Raw genomic sequence first — 13999 nt, forward strand, 5'->3', positions numbered from 1 at the left:
TGTGTCTGTTAGGTAAAGTCGTAATGCATAAAAAAAATTCTTCGTTTGTTAGTAAATTTAACCTGAACTATTTAGAAAATGATTTCATAATGTCATCAGACACAGAGCTCCTGTTAAAATGTAATCACTAGTCGGGAAAGCTAGTCGGGAAATTGAGATTGATGATAAATTTTACTTGAGGATCTAAATCATTGTTTCCCAACCTTTTTTGCACCATGCCCCACATAAGCCTTTCTAAAATTCTTATGGCCCCTATGTAACATATGCATAATTTTTAATATTAGAAAATCGAATTGTTCACTTAAGAAACTTAGGAAATTGTTAGCGAAACAAAATAAGTAAATTTTCAGAACATATGAAAAATTCGAAATAATTTTAATGAAGACTTTTCTATAATAATTTAATATTTTAATTTAGTGAGATTGATGCTTGCTGAGATTTTATCTTAGGTTCCAATTTGGTTAGCTTCAGTCTCAAGCATGGGCAGATCGTGAATTTGTGGGGCCCTAATAGCCATTTTGTCAAAAAGCTGTTTTCTATAGTGATGTAGATAAGTATATAGAAAAAAATAGGGCAATAAAATAATTTTATTTATTTTTATTTGCGTATACAAACAGCAACTGTACAACATTTTTGCAAAAGAAAATGACAGGTCATATGTAGTCATGTTATATAAATTATAAAGCAACCTTTCTGCATTTTCGTGCTGCAAATTCCTTTGTTTGCTCATCACATTGTAAGTCCTTCGCTAAATCAGAACTTATGGAAAGAGTTGATAAATGATTTAGTCGATGGTTTGACATTGTTGTCCTATATTTGTTTTCTATATATGACATCCTGGAGAAAGAGCGCTCCGCTTCACAGCTAGTGATTGGCGAAGTTAAAAAAAATCTTTAAGATAGTATAGCAATTTGGAAAACATCAACAAGTTTCTTTTCATAAATTAGCATAAAAATTTCACTGCAAGAGGTGTAAGACTGGCTTAGACTGAAGTAAATAAGATTTTAACTGAATGCACTCATTCACCAAATGCTCGTCTACGTCATATGGATAATAATCAAAAATATTACGTACACTTTCCAGATCTATGTTTTTCACATTTTTGTCTTGCAAATCCATTAAAAATTTGAATTTCTTGCTATAGATCTCATAGACTTGGCTCCTTTTATTTAAATCCATAATCAGCTTATCCAACACAACGTATAGCGTGTCTCTTTTAAATTTTTCTGCGCCGTATACTGAGAATTTATCTGTAGACTTATCTGAAAATTTTGGAGTAATGCGTCTCTTGTTTATGTCATTGTTGTCCATTCCCACACTAGTGCTCAATTTTTTAGCTTTCTTTTCGTATTCCTTTAGCTTCTGATCTGATTGGTACCTTATGTTGTTCACGAAGTCTTTTAATGACACAATTAACTAGTTGACTTTACAAATATCTAAACCAGGGCTCTGTATTTTTTTATTAACTAAATTAAATATCACCAAAATTTCTTCCCAAAAAATAATCAAAATTGCAGTATCGAGTTTCGACATTTTATTGAATAAATTTCGTGCCTCTTTCCGAAAATTAACTTTCTCATCCTCATTTTCACTGAAACTTTCGAAAATTTTCATAATGTCATCATAGTGATAAGACCGTCTGATCTGTCTTAAACTTTCTGACGTAAATTTGAGTTTTGTTTCATGATTTAACAGTTCCCACCTATGGGTCCAAGTAGAAAAGTATATTTTTTGCACTACTCCAAAAAAGTTCACAATTTTGGTTGCAACCTTAACAGATTCTTCACCAACTTAAGGGAATGAGCAGCACATGACACACGATCCGCGGATTTATTTCTTTGTTTTAGTAGTGCTTGTACACCATTGTAGTGACCCGCCATGTTAGCAGAGTTGTAATAAGATTGTCCCCTACAATTATCCAGTAGTAGTCCATTTGTTTCTAAAAAGTCTTGTAGAATATTAAATAAATGTAAGCCAGTATGACTACAAATTTTACTTTTCCCCGAAAATAGTATCATAATACAATAGCAAGTTGATCATTGTGAGATAGATCTGGAGTAGAATCCATCATAATTGAATAATACTTTGTGTCGTCGTTATTTATTTGAGTTATAATTTGTTTAATTATTTGTCGGCCCATAATCTCAATTATTTCCTCATATACTGTTTTTAATAAGTACGATATTATCGGTTTTGATCGCAGCTCTCGTTGTTCAATGTGTTCACGAATGAATGGATCGAACTCTGGCAATAGCTCCAGAGCACCCATAAAATTACCATTATGTGGAGAAGCAAATACCTCTAAATGCTGAGCCCCGTATACTTAAAATTTGACAACTGCAATAACCTGTTTTAGGACATTGTGATAATATTCTGTTTCTTTTCTTAATTGTTTCTGAAGCTGCTTGTCTAAAACAGATCTATTTTCTTTTAGTGTCAACCACACTAACATTGATTTCTTACGTTCATTAGAATATTCATGATTTTCTAAACAAGTTTGTCACTTTGACGACGAGAACAGAAGAGTGGGAAAAAAAAGAAACAAAATTACGTCGGCCGTTAAGCGGCTCGGCGGGAAGTCCCCCGTAATAGACGCGGAAACATACACTGGCCAAAAACAAGCGACGGGGAATTCCCTGTTCCGTTCGATAAACGCGCACATGCATGGGTTGATTGATCTCGGGGTTGTCAACCTTATAATAGTTTTTTTAATATTAGATATTTTTTTAATTCAAAATATCACCTATTGTTTTCAGTGGGGACTGGGGCCCTTTGTATCCACGGGGCCCTGGGCTGCAGCCCAAAAAGCCCGTAAGTAGATCCGCCCCTGGTCTCAAGTCTCCCCGTTGTGCTATATCCAGACGATTTCTTTTTTTTTTATCAATAAAATAATTTACAGCACTAAATCCACATTCAGCTAAATATGAAGATGGAATCGGTAACAATAGTTTTCTCGCACATTTGATTGAATTTGTTTTTTGTTTCCTCGCGAAGCCATGACATCACTCCTTTCATATTAAATAAAGTTTTAACTGACTAATCATTTTGCATTTCTGCAAGTTCTTGATATATCAGACAAATCCACTAACATGGACTGCAACATGCATGTTGGAAAATAAATTTGTTTTAAATCAGAATATCTGTCCTTTAAATCAGCTGATAGAATTTTCAGATGGTAGATAATAGCAGGTAAAGCGGTATCATTTACTTCACATTTTTGGAGCCAATGAAACTGTTCAAAGTTTTGTTATTAATATATTTCTGACATAACTCAATAAGGGTAATGAAGCCAAATATCTTCGCTTTTGCATCAACAAGAGTTTTATTTGTTCCTTGAAGTTTCTTATTTAATATATTCAGTTTTTCAAAGATATTGGCTAAATAACTCACAAATGCTTTACCATCGACTGTGAACAGATACTTCATTTCAGGTTTGTCGCCTTTAAAATCCCTAAGTCACACAATATTTATTGACCGCAATTATTTAAGAATTTGCTTTTTTCTTTCGATTTTGTCACCGAAATCTCGCATTGCATTTAAATGGCTCAGAGCAAAAGGTTTAAACTCATGTCGAGTCCATTTTTGAATTGCCCCCCTATACAATCAAATTGCCCCCCCCAGTGGGGCGTGGGCCCCAAGTTGGGAAACACTGATCCAAATTTTTCTTATATAGGTAAAGAAATAATTGAAACAAGCATTTGCAGTGTTCTGTTTCTAATAGTGTTTCAGTTCATTTAAGAACACTTTAAATAGTTGGTAAGTATTCAAAATTCAGATTGAAGAAAAATTATTCTTTTTTTTTGTTAATATGGTTTTAAAATCTACATGTAGTGATCAGGAAGAGATAAAAACTTGACTTGACATCCGATACAGTGCTCCATTTAAAATATAAGCCCTCTAGGTAATCAGGCATCTGTTAAAATTTATATTGACTTTAAATTACTTGTAGTAAAATTATGACTATAAATTTAGCACAAACATTTATCTATCGAGATTCAATCTAAAAGATAAAGATTCCATTAAGTGAACAAAAATATAATAAAATAAAATGGTTGTTTATAATAAGATAAAAATATTTAAGTAATAAAAAATTTGTTGTTAAAAGAAATAAAAAGTTATTAATATAATTTTTGTAAAGTTATCAATAATTCACTCTTGTATTCAATTTAGTTTTCGTTTCTCCTCTATTGATTTTAGTTTTTTTTATAATTATTTTTTACTTAAACATCTTGTGATACTAAAAAATCAAAAGACCTCTAAAAATCACTGTGAAACATGAAAGTTCCCAACACGGAAGATGAAAATGAGATTGAAGAGAAACGTCACCAAGAGTGGTAACAGTTCCACTATCTTTTTCTTACGCGACCCCACTGTTTCGGATAATTTTGAAGCCATTATCGTAACTCGAACTAAAAGTTTGATATCAGGAACCCTAGTTAATACTAGAAAACAAATCATTAGCAGTTTACACTTACGGATCTATTTCAATAATCTCTCAATATGAATTTTTTCCGTCATTTACCGCTGAGTGATTTCTCAACCAGATTTTTAATGCGTCATTTGGGATGCACGACTCAACTAACGGTTAACGGAAGTAATAGAGAAGCATATTTATCACTAGTCATTCCTATAGATTCCAATAAGAGGAGATAAGCTTCCAACTTATCTTTTAACTAAACCACCTATCGTATAACTATTTTCTTCTGTTATTCAGTGGCGTTTTTTATAGCAAAGCTAAGAAGTTCTTTAATATAAAATTCGATTAATAATTCTTCCCAACAAAATATTTTTTTAAAAATTGAATCGCTTTATCATAATTTTCTGCTGTAGCTGTGAAACTTTCTAAAATATCTCTTGCTCTAAATCCAGCTGCTTAATAGAGATAATGAAATTTGTCTTTATTTACCTTTTTTTTATCATCGTACATATGTTTAAATTGATACCAAAAAGCTAGCCAATCTTTTATTCAATCACCAAATTTCCTAAGTCCGATTTTCGGTAGCTCACGTTTACGTCTCCAAGAATTCGGCGACAAAATCTGGGAACCACCGACTACTATTGAAGTTTCAATCTTTCTTCCAGCAAGGTCCATTTTTACACCATATTTTTCATCCTTTGTGAATTCTTTATCTAACAGTTTCCCATCGCATTCATTTAACATATTATGCAAGCGTTCTAATGTTGTTGTTTTAAGTTTTAATTATTTCATCTGATAATGTTCTTCTTGACCTGGTTCATCTATCAAACTATTGTACGCTTTCGTGAAAGAAACTCTAATTAACTTAGGTTTTCTTATTAAATCATCTACATTTAATGAGGAATGAACTCCTAACTTCAATAAAATAAACACTGAAGAATTATATTCTTGCTCACCAAACTATAAAAATCTCGTTGCGGGTCACCAGAATGCTGAGTATGCAAAGAAATAAGCCATTCCTTCCACTCCAAATTACTTTATTTTACAAATTTAGGAAAAAAAACACAACTTCTAAATCGAAATATAAAATCTCTACCTCTACATTTAAACAAGTGCGATATAATACACTAGTTGCAACATGCATATGATGACTTACACAAAAGATAATGAAAACATAAGCCTGAAGGCATCAGCAATAATAAAAAGCAGCACAAATAAAGATAATTTTGAGATTTCAATTTATTCTCAGACGGCGTTTTTTGGTGTAAATTTTTACATCCGTTATGCGCAAACATAAAATTGTGTTGGTAAGAAAGCTGAACAACGCGTTACGAGTGAAAAAGTATTGAACGTCATCGACAAAAAAATTTCTAGTAATTCGCTCATGGACTGCAATATAGCGGCACAACTCAAAAACATGCGTTTTGGACTAAGAACAGGTGTAAATATGAAAATACACATTCTTTCAGCAGCAATACTAGCACAACTCATAATTCAACTGGAAGGTAATCTTCTTTTAAGCAAACTAAAGCATTTCTTATGCATTTTGCTTAGCAATGAAAATTTTAAACCCACTTATCTTAAAACTTGATTTTTTTTTTTTTTGAGTTGTGCCACTATTGCAGCCCATGAGAGATTTGTTGAGAACTTCGTATGGAATAATTTGTATGAAATATCATCTGACGGACAGAATGAGATAGAATTGATGTTTTAAAGTTTCGTTGAAAATGTTAAACTGGCTCTTCAATTCTAACATTCGTCACAGCAGCCTAATAGGTTCCGATCCAACAGGCTAGAAAAATCTTTAAAAATAATCAGAGTACCATAACATATGTACTATATATAAGCACTATTGACGCTTTAAATAATTAGCTTAAGTAAATGTTATGATCTATGGCAGTTTTTTCTTTTCTTATGAATATTTACTTGGGGAGGCTGGTTTAGAAATGTCATTCTAATCATTGCTCGTGTTTTGACAAAAAGTTTAATAAGTAGCGAGATGAAGATTTACTGGGTAAGGTTCTAATAAGTTCTTGCTCACATGGCCAACAATACGTTTTATCTTGTTTACACGAAATTGATTGCACATTAATTTTAGATTTTCTACGACTTTTATCCATTCCCTAGACGGATGTTGTATTCTCCCTTTGTTGATGAATGAAATTCAATCAGGAAGCTTAATGTTATTTGATATGTCTGAAACAAACATCTTTTATTGCTATTTCTGGGCATGTAGTTTTAAGTTTAAAACAAATATAACCAGCTATATATTTTAGTAACTGGTATGAAATAGTATCATTGTTTTGCTGTAACATATTTTTTTGTTTTTTGCTTAAGAAAATTTTTTAATTCATTAATTTCTTCATCAAGGTTCAAAGTCTCTTAAACAAATGCTCTAAAGCGAACATCAAAGAGGACAGATCGCACATGGGCTGCAATAGCGGCACAACTCAAAAAATCAAGTTTTGAGATAAGTGGGTTTAAAGTTTTCATTGCTAAGGAAAATGTATAAGAAATGCTTCAGTTTGCTTAAACGAAGATTACCTTCAAGTTGAATTATGAGTTGTGCTAGTATTGCTGCTGAAAGAATGTGTATTTTCATATTTACACCAGTTCTTAGTCCAAAACGCGTGTTTTTGAGTTGTGCCACTATTGCAGCCCTTGAGCAGCGATATAGTCATTGAAGTCTGAATCGTTCAACATTTTAACTAGTGCAATTTTTCTTCAAATTTTTCCAACGTACGCAAATTAATACAATTTATTACTTTGTAAGATTTTGGATGATCATCCGTATGTCCTAGTAATCGGAACAGAGAAAAAAATATTTCCAACAATTTTCGATTAAATCTACGAATTAGAAGATATTTAACAATATTTTTCACTTTCAAAAAGTCAAAGATATAGTCGAATTTTTCGAAAGATATCAATGAACCTTATTGAAATGGCAATAACTGTTTTTCTTTTACACGCCTTGATGAAAATTCCTTTTACGCTCATTAAATATTCCAATATGCTCTTCATTTGAGCCAAAAGTAGATCTATTACTTTTATCACTGAATAATTGTTGTGAATTCACGACATCAAAACATGAATCACAAAGTTTAATGAATTTCGATTCTCTAGAGCAAGATGGAATAAGATATTGCAGAGTATTAGCAACATTTTCAGATAGAAGTTGCACTGCATACCTAACTCTTTGTACATCTTATCCCTTGACATCTAAATGTTTCTTAGTTACATGTGAGCTTTTGACTCTGTATTATCTGTAGAAGAAATATTCTTAAATGAAAATCTTTTTATTTCAGTTTCATCGTTAAACGTTATACCAGAGTCTAAAATATGGTTGTGGAACATCTGCATGCATGAGGACATTTCTTTCAGGAAAGCAGGGCTGGTATTTAAGTCCTTCCCTAACATCCACAGTCTGAAATTAATGCCATTACAGGATAACCAGTGTATTTTTACAAGTAATTTCTTGAAAAATTTACTTTGAATATCAAAATTAAAGTAAACTTATTGTTTCCAGGAATTTAAAATTCCTCTAGCAGTACAAATGAATGAGTAGTTATATAGTCCCAAATTTTGGTCATGATGTCATAAATCAATTTTCTTGATATTTTCATTTCATTTATTGACGAAACGGTCAATTCATCTCCTTCGGTTAATTGCTTTGATTTGTATGCTTCATTAAACTTAATTTTCTTTCTGTGTTTCCGGAGACACGTCAATTTTGCTGCTCCATTTTCTAATTGTCGATAAAGCTAGTAGGGGCATTTTTATAATTTTACTTAAGTAGAAATGGGTTTTTCCAGATACTGCTCACAAGGCAATAGCTGGACACATATCCACAATATCCCATATCACGCTTTTAGAACCTACTAAGACTTTTATTTTACCAGAAGAATTTAGACAATAGATTTTCAGCGTTCTTTCGACCAATCATCAAACTTCTTATTTAATTTCCTTACATTCTTAACTTTTTCTTTTTTTCTCATTTCACATTCTTTGTTTTCAGTAAATTTTGCTTCGTCAGAATAATATTGGACCTTACCATCGTTTTCTGGTGGTCATCATTTTCTTTTTTTAAACCGGATATTTTTTGAGTGTAATGAATTAATAGTTTCTTCGTTACTTGCTATTTTTCTGGAATTATCAGATGCGGATTTAAAATGTCTTCAACTATGTCTTTCCTCAGTTTTTTTTCTATAGTACTTGAATCTATTTGATTCACTGGCATTATTTGAAAGCTACAAATTTTCTCAAGGGTCTTGGCTTCAATTGCTTCCTTTTGGGTAAACCTAATAATTCGTTAATAACAAGTAACGATTATAATTAAATACTTAGCATAAAAAAGTTTAGTATTTAATAGCATATAAAAAATCGATTTTCAATGAATTAAATACAAAAAAGTAATCCAGTTGATTATGTTATGTAAAAACATATATTGCTATAAAACTTTAATAAAAACTATTCTGACTAATTTTGGTTGGTTTTATTTTTTAAATGTACTAATTCTCATTGTCTATTTTACGTTAGGTCAACTTTTTCATATGTTTCCTGAGTTTTCAGTTTCTTTCGCTGTCCTCGGGATTTTCAACTTTTCTCTGGAAAGAATCCAACATCGCATTCATTTGGTTTAAATTGAGTAAAAGTATAGATCTAATTTTCACATTGAAAAGATGAAGGTAAACTTTACTATCTTTAATATTAGAACTTGGATTGTATTAATCACAATTTCTTTTATATAAACTTACAAGAAAAAAAACTGTAAGTGAAAATTGCATTCAATAGACAATATTTTTAATAAAATTATATTTAAAAGAAAATAACAAGATAAAATCAAATCTGAGACTTGAAGTAGTTTCAAGCATTACGAATAACATTGAAAGGTGTGATAGCTTGAACATGACAATATATGGCGTATTATGAAACATGACACGTATTATGAAAAGCAGCTATGAGCATATGATGTCATAATTTCGCCTCTTTGAAGAAGAAAAAAGACCCCAGGTAAAGCAACCCATATACAGTTTACCTTGATTAAATCATGATATAATCAATTTACATTTTTTAATACTTTGTGCACAAACTAGATAAATATTTCAAGAAGTCGATTAAAATATCTCTTTTTGAATTTGCTTAATGCTTACACGGCGTATATATTTTGTTTTGGAAGTAGACAGCTTATGATACAATATGAAATGTTAAGGAACGAATGCAGCACAAAGAGTTCAAAATAACCTGAGAAAACTTATGTATGAGCTAAATCTACACAATTTAAATGTAGAAATATTGATCCTTCAATTTGAACAAATCTACAACGAGATTTTTTTATCTAGTAAAGAAAAATTTACCGCCAAAAGTCTCATTTTACAAATATAATAAGAACTAGTCATTGTTTGTTTTTATAGAACAGTTACAGAATTGACGCCCAACATGGGGTCTTAAAATCTCTGTCTAGCTCAAAAAGCCCTGAAATCCGAATTTTATTTTGTGATTGCCGGAGATCCATTTAGTGGGGTTTAATCATTAATTCTCGTCAAAATACTTAACATAATATTAATAAAAAATCACTTTGCACTGTAGTAAAAAAAACTACTCACCAGACATCATAAAGGGAAAAAGATAATATAAATTCAAGAACTAAAAGATTTGCTATCAAAAACTACTTCTCGAAACATTGCCAATAAACATATAATTTGGATTTTACATTGGATGCTTATTCCAATGTCTGTTAAGAAAATGAACTAATTTAAATATTTTTCTAATGACACAGATATTTTGATTCAGAAATAATTTCATTCTTTCTTTGTATCATTAGAAGACAGTACATTCAACTAATTTCTTAATTCGTAGTCTTTAAAAGGGAGATCTTAAAGATCAATTTTCGTTCGCAGGATCAAAGATCAAATCCGAGAAGTACCGAAGAATACTTCAAAAGAAAAAGAAATTTTCTTTGAAAGTGGAATCTCTCAACCGATGCTAAAACTAATAAAGAAACACAAGATTTAAAAGTACTTGGACGAATGTATGTCGTTATAACATACAAGTGAGAGATTCACAAGCAAAGTCACAATAAAGAGTTACTTTTGTGTATCTCATTTCATTATTTTGGTGGCATTTCGATCCACGCAGAGCAATAGTTTCATCATGATTTAAATTGTGAAATAATCCATTCTGTTTCTTTCTGAACTTAAATGTTTAGTTTTATTACCACGAAGGGTAGGCCTGGGGCACTAATTTTCTTGCAGCGCCAAATAGTATGAAAAAATGCGTTTATTGATAGGAAATTTTTTGAATGTTAGATCCTTCTTTTGAATTTGTATTCATTTTCAAGTTAAAGAAGTATTCTTTAATCTTTTAAATTGAAAAGCTACACGTTTGTAATAAAGCTTTATATTACCCTCTGTGACTGATTGAAGCGGAAAAAATATTCAGCAAATAGAATTGTTTAGGAAATGTTTCTTTTTTTTTTTTAGTATTATTAATCTAGAAAAAATTAAGATAAGGTAACTATAGTCACAATTAAGTTTAATATAGATTGGAATTACAATTTAAACATTAATTTTGTATAAGCATAAAAGAGTTTAAATAGGGGCCAGCGAATTATTAGAGACCAAGGGCTCTTCTGTCGATCCACTGAATCGTAGTGAAAAAACTTTCATATGGAGGTGGCTTCTCTCAACATAATCTTACGAAAAACTGTTATATCTAATGTTTAGTGTTATACGTTTTGTAATATTAAAAACAGGCAAAATACATTGCTCAAAATAATGAAAGGATATTGTAAGTCTTGTATAAAATAACGATGCAAGCAATCGATTTAGGCATAAAATAGAAGAAGAGTCACAAATGAAAATTTTTCTTTTTTCCACACTTGGCAGAATGCAAACTTTGAGTTTTACGTCGAGGACAACGCTTTAACAGCTGCGAATTTGATTCTACTTTCAACTTAATGTAAAACAAAGAATGATCGACAAGCGCGTTTTTTTTATGAGTGCGGTGTCTCGACGAAGTCATTTAACCGAATCAAAAGCTTTGAGAGTTGTTGGCCTGTTACAGGAGGGCCAAACATAAGCCAAAGTAGCAGAAGCCATTGGAGTTTCACAAAGTGTGATTTTCAGGATCAGGAACCGTCTTTTGGAGACTGGAAAAGGAGGCCGAAAATCAGTGCAACGGCGTAGACGTGCAACAAAGCCCAATGAAGACCATTACTTAACGCTAACGGTTCGGAGACACTGGAATATGAATGCCACTCTTCTTTAGCAACACCTTCGCAACTGTCCCCTCAGTTTCGGCACAAACTGTCCGAAACCAGCTTCACGCTGTAGGTCTGTATGCTCACACCAATGGTGTGTGTCACGTTAACAGCAAGGCGCCGTCGCTGCCTGCAGAGAGAGGGCAACAGAGCATGTGAACTGGAGGAGAAATGAAACGCGAAATATTCTTTTCTCTGACAAGTCACGTTTTTCTGTTCATCCTGATAGGCGTATTTTCATCTGGAGGGAACGTGGCGCTAGAAACAATCCTGCGTTCGTGTACGAAAGTGTAAGATTTGGAGGTGGGGGAGTGATGGTCTGTTCTGGCATCTCCATTGATGGGCACCGATCTCCATATTATTCGAAATGGAGCCCTGACCGGTCAGGGTTTTAAAATATGGTCTTGGTGTAAGCTTTTTATGGAATTGACCTCAAGTACGGCAGGCTATAACATTGCAGCACAGATGATGAGCCGTGTGTTTATTCCATGAACCAAAGCCTTCTAGATGAGAGGAGGCTGAAGAATTAGATGTAATCGGAAAAGAGCATTTTCTTTGACTGTGAGGAACCTTGAACTAAGTCTACACGTTAAGGCCTGGTTTCTTATGACAAGTACCTTTTTAGGGCGTCAGCGTTAAGTTGACGTTACCCTGACGCCAACAAAACACTGGTTTGTCAGCTCAGCGTGAGCAGTCGGTCCAACGCAGACATTATCTTGCATTGCGCATGCGTTAATGACGTAATCAAATTTTTATTTGATTTTTTAGCTCGTTCCTATAGTTTTATGTGTTATTTTTGAAAAAAAAAATGACCTTGTCCAAGAATAAACATTTTATAGCTTTATTGAATGAAGAAGAGGAGGAAAAAGAAGCTATGTTTAATGTCTTCTTTAAAAATGAAGAAGTCGATGAAATCTTCACAAATAGAGCTACTGAAGGTACTTATGCTATACTGATTAAGAGATATTTATATTTCAATGATGAAAAATTTCGTCAGTACTTCCGTTTTACGCCAGAGCTTTTCAAAGAATGGTACGGCATTGTTGAATGCGATATATCACGTCGTGCCTATAATCGAAGGAGACAGCCGATTTCAAAGAATCCTAACACTCAAGTAAGAATTAATTTATTATTGTTTTACAGCATTATATATGCATAATATCTATCAGCTTGTTACTTGTACAATATTTTATATCATTTATGAATCTTTCTGTTTTAATAACACTTTAATAGTTTATGAAGCAAAAGAGTTTTTATTTAAATTTAGCAAAAAATCGAAAAAAACATATTTCAGGGATATTTCCATATCCTGATCTGTCCATAGAGCTAACTTTAGTAACGTCTAGGAAACAATTATAAATTGTATTGTCATCCGGCACAGATCTTTAATTGAAATTCGAAAACTCTCATAATTTTTTTAGAGTGCCTGGAGGGAGAGAGATATATTGCATCGCATGAGGGAGATGCCATGCTTTGTTATTTTTGTATTTTCTTGCTTTCTAGGGAAAAAAAATACTTAAATTCGATATTTCACTGCAGTCTTTTTAATTCTGCACTCTAAAAATAGATCTTCAAACTATTGATGTTTTATCATGCTTAAAATATGTCATTTAATTTCAGGTACCTTGCAGCAGGGGAATCCTTTTGATCTGTAGATTTCACTTATCGGATCTATCATAGCTGGATTAGCCATATTATTGAAGAAGTTTCAGACAGCATAATAAAGAACGCCATGCTCCTATATATGTCACAACTCACAGAAGAAATATTTAAGAGTACTGAAAAATAATTTTCTAAATTGTGGAATTATCCCAATTGCTGTGGTGCTATTGATGGAAAACATATCAAGATTGTGTGTCCGAAAAAAAGTGGCAATGCGTATTTTTGCTACAAGGATTATTTTTTTACTGTTTTGCTAGCATTAGTAGATGCTCATTATTGTTTCACTTCAATAGATGTGGGATCATATGGAAAAGAAGGTGACAGTACTACCTTTCAAAACTCTAATTTGAAGAAGAATGTAGTTGGGAGTCATTAAACTTCCAGAACCGAAATGTCTCCCACATACCAAAGTTCTAAGTCCGCATGTGTTCGTAGGTGATGCGGCATTCGCTTTAACCTGCAATATGATGAAGCCCTACCCTGAATCTCAAGCCCTGCGATGAAGGGAAATCGGCTTACAATGATTGGCATTGCAGGGCAAGAAGAAAATCATAAAATGCTTTTGATATTTTTTGTCAACATTTTAGAGATTTTTTTACACCAATTGCATGTAAAATTACTATTGCAAACAAGTTAATTTTAGTCAGTTGTAGTATTTTACA

Source organism: Parasteatoda tepidariorum, chromosome 9 (genome assembly GCF_982258835.1).
Source record: "Parasteatoda tepidariorum strain Cologne lab strain chromosome 9, Ptep-v5.0, whole genome shotgun sequence".
In the NCBI taxonomy this organism is placed as follows: Eukaryota; Metazoa; Arthropoda; class Arachnida; order Araneae; family Theridiidae; genus Parasteatoda; species Parasteatoda tepidariorum.